The 5,760-nt window shown below is 49.0% G+C and overlaps 2 pseudogenes; both read right to left on the bottom strand.

Annotated features, from left to right (window-relative positions):
- Positions 1–2,500: 2,500 nt before the first annotated feature.
- LOC139263574 (U2 spliceosomal RNA) lies at positions 2,501–2,739 on the bottom strand (annotated as a pseudogene).
- A 129-nt stretch (positions 2,740–2,868) lies between these two features.
- On the bottom strand, positions 2,869–3,104 carry LOC139263575 (U2 spliceosomal RNA; annotated as a pseudogene).
- Positions 3,105–5,760: the final 2,656 nt, after the last annotated feature.

Raw genomic sequence — 5,760 nt, 5'->3', positions numbered from 1 at the left:
GCGGGTGAGCTTCGATGTTTGGTGTTATTGTCCGTGGCCATGCATGCCTGGGCGATCGCGATGACGCTGCTCAGGTCTCGGGTTTCGGCAGCCAGCAGCTTTTGAAGAATGACATCATGGCTGATGCCCAGCACGAAAAAGTCGCACAGCATTTGCCCCAACGCAACTCCAAATCGCAAGGTCCCGCGAGGCGTCTCAGGTCGGCGACATAATCCGCCACGTCCTGGCCCCCGGAGCGATGGTGCTTGTAGAAACCATACTTCACAAGCTTTTGACTGTGGAGATCCCAACCTTGAGTAAGGCCATAGCGATAGCCCAGGCATTCATTGCCACCAGTGACAATACTAAGCAAATCTTTCAGCACACAAGTCCTGCTATAAGTACTGTGAACAAAGTGATGTTGTTTTCGAATCGCAACGTACAGGGAAGGTCACACATGCCTGTAGATGCACGTCCGCAGATGTCTCAGAGTCCATCATCAAGGGTGATGAATGCAAGGCCATTAACACCTTGTTGGCGCTGCAGGGGTGATCATCGTTTCCACTCATGCCGATTCAAAGGGTATGTTTGCAAGGGCTGTGGAACAATGAGACACCTCCAATGTATATGCAGACAAGCTGCTAATCCTGTTAAACCTGCAAACCACGATGTTGCAAAGGAGGACAGATCCAAGGAGGATCACGACGAACCAAAGCCTCAGACCAAGGAGGCAGAGATACATGGGGTGCACACATTCTCCATGAATTGTCTCCCGATAATGCTGAATGTTGAACTAAATGGACTCCCAGTGCCAATGGAACTGACCACGGGTGCGAGCCAGTCCATCATGGGCAAAAATACTTTTGAAAGACTGTAGTGCAAGAACTTCTCAAGGCCAGTCTTAACTCCAATTTGTACAAAACTTACACGAAAGAACTGATTCCCGTAATTGGCAGTGCTGCCGTAAAGGTCTCTTACGATGGAGCAGTGCACAAGCTACCACTCTGGGTAGTACCGAGCGATAGTCCCACGCTGCTCAGCAGGAGCTGACTGGGAAAGATACGCTGGAACTGGGACGACGTCCGAGCACTATCGCCTGCTGACGACACTTCGTGTGCCCAGGTCTTAAACAAGTTCCCTTCACTGTTCGAACCAAGCATTGGGAAATTCCAAGGAACAAAAGTGAAGATCCACCTAATTCCGCGGGCACGACCCATCCATCACAAGGCGAGATCAGTACCGTACACGATGAGAGAAAGGGTAGAGATCGAGCTAGACCGGCTGTAATGAGAGGGCATCATTTCACAGATTGAGTTCAATGAGTGGGCCAGCCCGATCATTCCTGTCCTCAAGCGAGATGGCACCATCAGAATCTGTGGTGATTACAAAGTAACTATCAATTGTTTCTCCCTGCAGGACCAATACCCACGACCAAAGGCTGACAACCTTTTTGTAACACTGGCGGGAGGAAAGACGTTCACGAAGCAGGATCTGACTTCAGCCGACATGACGCAGGAACTGGAGGAATCATTGAAGGGCCTCACCTGCATCAACACGCACAAAGGTCTTTTTATTTATAACAGATGCCCGTTTGGAATTCGATCAGCGGTGGCGATATTCCAGAGAAACATTGAAAGCTTACTGAAATTGGTCCCGCACACCGTGGTCTTCCAGGACGACATCTTGGTCACAGGTCGGAACACAGCTGAGCATCTGCAGAACCTGGAGAAGGTTCTTAGTCGACTCAACCGTGTGGGGCTCAGGTTAAAATGCTCGAAGTGCGTTTTTACTGGTGCCTGAAGTGGAGTTCTTGGGAAGGAGGATTGTGGCGGACGGCATCAGGCTGACTGACGCAAAGACGGAGGCAATCGAGAACACACTGAGGCCACAGAACGTGACGGAGCTGCGGTCGTTTCTGGGACTCCTGAACTACTTTGGTAACTTCTTACCGGGTCTCAGCACACAGTTAGAACCACTGCATGTCTTCCTACGAAAAGGGGGCGAATGGGTTTGGGGCAAAAGCCAAGAAAATGCCTTTGTAAAAGCGAGAAAATTGTTATGCTGAAACAAATTGCTTGTGTTGTATGATCCATGTAAGCATTTGGTACTAGCATGTGATGCATCGTTAAATGGCGTTGGGTGTGTATTGCAACAAGCTAATGATTTCGGGAAACTGCAACTGCTTGCTTATGCATCCAGGAGTCTGTCTAAGGCTGAGAGAGCCTACAGCATCATTGAGAAAGAAGCGTTAGCGTGTGTCTATGGGGTAAAGAAAATGCATCAATACTTGTTTGGGCTAAAATTCGAATTGGAAACTGACAATAAGCCACACGTATCCCTGTTTTCCGAGAGTAAAGGGATAAATACCAACTCATTGGCCCGCATCCAGAGATGGGCGCTCATGTTTTTTTTTTTTTTCGTTGCCAATCTTTCCAATTCTTTGTCAAATCACAAACGCCAGAGGTCACCTTGCGCACATCAAGGATCACTCTGCGCCAATGCTCTTAGCCAAAAGGCCTAGAGCCACTGCACCGTTCCTGGAAGTACTGCAATACCAGGTTCGTGCCATGGAGGTGGATGGGTCAGGCCCCCCACACACCTCCGTGGAGGTGGATGGGTCAAGCCACCCCACCCACCTCCTATTTCCAAAAAAGCAAGCATATACCTTCCTGATCCAGGGAGAACCACCTTGGGGTTATGGTGGTTACTCCCCTGTCAGGTCAGTTACGCATGATCTTAGCCAAAAGGCCGAGAAGCGATGGGCGCTCATGTTTTTTTTTTAAATTCGTAGCCAATCGTTCCAATTCTTTGTCAAATCACAAACGCCAGAGGTCACCTTGCACACGCCAAGGATCACTCTGCGCCAATGCTCTTAGCCAAAAGGCCTAGAGCCACTGCACCGTTCCTGGAAGTACTGCAATACCAGGTTCGTGCCATGGAGGTGGATGGGTCAGGTCCCCCACACACCTCCGTGGAGGTGGATGGGTCAAGCCACCCCACCCACCTCCTGTTTCCAAAAAAGCAAGCATATACCTTCCTGATCCAGGGAGAACCACCCGGAGGTCATGGTTACTCCCCTGTCAGGTCAGTTACGCATGATCTTAGCCAAAAGGCCGAGAAGCGATGGGCGCTCATGTTGTCCGCATACAACTACACCATCCGTCACAGGCCAGGCACAGAAAACTGCGCTATGCTCTAAGTAGACTGCCATTGCCCACCACGAGGGTGGAAATGGCGCAACCCACAGATTTAGCCATGGTTATGGAAGCATTTGAGAGTGAGCAATCATCCGTCACTGCCCGGCAGATCAAAACCTGGACGAGCCTGGACCCCTTATTATCCCTAGTCAAAAGTTGTGTGCTTCACGGGAGCTGGTCCAGTGTCCCAGTGAAATGCAGGAAGAGATAAAGCCATTCTATACAGGCAGACTGTCTTCTGTGGGGCAATCGTGTAATGGTTCCCGAGAAGGACAGAGAAACCTTCATCAATGACTTCCACAGTACCCACCCAGGCATCGTAATGATGAAAGCGATAGCCAGATCCCACGTGTGGTGGCCCGGTATCGATGTGGACTTAAGAGTCCTGCATTCACAGATGTAATACATGCTCGCAGTTAAGCAATGTACCCAGGGAGGCGCTGCTAAGTTTATGGTCTTGGCCCTCCAAACCGTGGTCTAGGGTAGATGTCGACTATGCAAGCCCGTTCTTGGGTAAAATGTTTCTTGCGGTTGCAGATGCATACTCCAAATGGATTGAATGTGAGACAATGTCGGCTAGCACGTCTGCTGCCTGTGAAAGCCTGTGGGCCATGTTTGCCACACACGGTGTCCTGGTGAGCGACAACGGACCATGTTTTACCAGTGCTGAGTTCAAAGAATTCATGACGCGTAACGGGATCGAACATGTCACATCTGCCCCGTTTAAACCAGCGTCCAATGGTCAGGCAGAGAGAGCAGTGCAAACCATCAAGCAAGGCTTGAAGAGGGCAACTGAATGCTCGCTGCAGACTCGCCTATCCCGAGTCCTGCTTAGCTATCGCACGAGACCCCAGTCGGCTCACTGGGATCCCACCTGCAGAACTGCTCATGAAAAGAGCACTTAAGACAAGGCTCTCGTTAGTTCACCCTGATCTACATGAACAGGTAGAAAGCAAACGGCTTCAACAAAGCACATACCATAATAGCGCAAATATGGAACGTGAGATTGAAATCAATGATCCTGTATTTGTATTGAATTATGGACAAAGTCCCATGTGGCTTCCTGGCACTGTCATGGCCAAAGAGGGGAGCAGGGTGTTTCAGGTCAAACTTTCAAATAGACTCATTCACCGGAAACACTTGGACCATATCAAACTCAGATTCATGGACTATCCTGAGCAACCCACCTTGGACCCTACCTTTTTTGGTCCCCCAACATACACACTAGTGGCAAGCGGCACCACGGTTGACCACGAAGCAGAACCCATCATCCACAGCAGCCCAGCAGGACCCAACACACCAGGCAGCCCAGCAAGGCCAGCTGCACAGCAGCCCAGCGAGGGCCCAACAGATGATTCTACAATACCAGCTTTGACACTGAAACGATCAACCAGGGCAAGAAGGGCCCCAGATCGACTCACATTGTAAATAGTTACACAATTGACTTTGGGGGGGAATGTTGTTATATATGTAAACTTGTATTTACTCTGTACAGCCACCAGAGGACAGATCCCCTGGAGTCCCAAGGGATCCCATAATCCCTTGGGAGCACAGGTATTTAAGAAGGCCTCACAGATTGGAGAGGAACTCTGGAGACTTACAATAAAAGACTAAGGTCACACTTTACTTTGAGCTCACAGTGTTCAGTCTGACTTTTTCTCCATACATAACAAAAATTGTACGCAGTACTCCAGGTGGGGCCTCACCAATATCCTGTACAACTGTAGCAGGACTTCTCTGCTTTTATACTCGATCCCCCTTGCAATAAAGGTCAACATTCCATTTGCCTTCTTGATTACTTGCTGTACCTGCGTACTAACTTTTTGTGTTTCATGCACAAGGACCCCCAGGTCTCTCTGTACTGCAGCACTTTGCAATTTTCTCCATTTAAATTTTAATCTGTTTTTCTATTATTTCTGCCAAAGTAGATAACCTCACTTTTTCCCACATTATACTCCATCTGCCAAATTTTTGCCCACTCACTTAGCCTGTCTGTAGCCATTTGCAGAGCGGGTCTCGAGATTTGTCGTGATATGCTGCATGCAGCACAATCTTGCCATCAAGAAGGAACAGCCCTTACCACCACCTATCAGGCAAGAAGCTGATAAGCAGGAGCACAAGGAGGAGGAGGAGGTCAAGGAGGAGGAGGTGGAAGAGGTGGAAGAGGAGGAGGTAGAAGAGGAAGGGAGGTTGTAACCTAGACAACCTTTTTCTGGCTGTACGTGAACAAATAATTCAAGAGAGATATCAGTAACCTCAACCCCAATTCTCCATTCATCAACTGTCCCACACTCCTTACCTTTCCTCTGGCACTGTCCTCTTACCCACAATGCAAAAATAAAAGCCAACACAAAATATACATTCTAATCCAAATTTATAAATTAAATCAGGCCAAATTGCATACAAAAATAAAGTGATCATCCTTGTGCATTCCCTTAGTGCCTCTTTGGTGTGCCTTTACCTGTCTTAGTGCTCCTATAAGGTGCTACCCCAGTGGCTGCAGCGTGGCTGGTGGAAGGCTGCTGACTTTCAATGGAATAGACTGCAGATGGCTTTGAAGGGCGAACTCAAACAGCTCTGGCCC

Source organism: Pristiophorus japonicus, chromosome 4 (assembly GCF_044704955.1).
Source record: "Pristiophorus japonicus isolate sPriJap1 chromosome 4, sPriJap1.hap1, whole genome shotgun sequence".
Lineage (NCBI taxonomy): Eukaryota > Metazoa > Chordata > Chondrichthyes > Pristiophoridae > Pristiophorus > Pristiophorus japonicus.
Note: the sequence above shows the minus strand (reverse complement) of the source record. Positions and strands in the feature narration are given on the sequence as shown.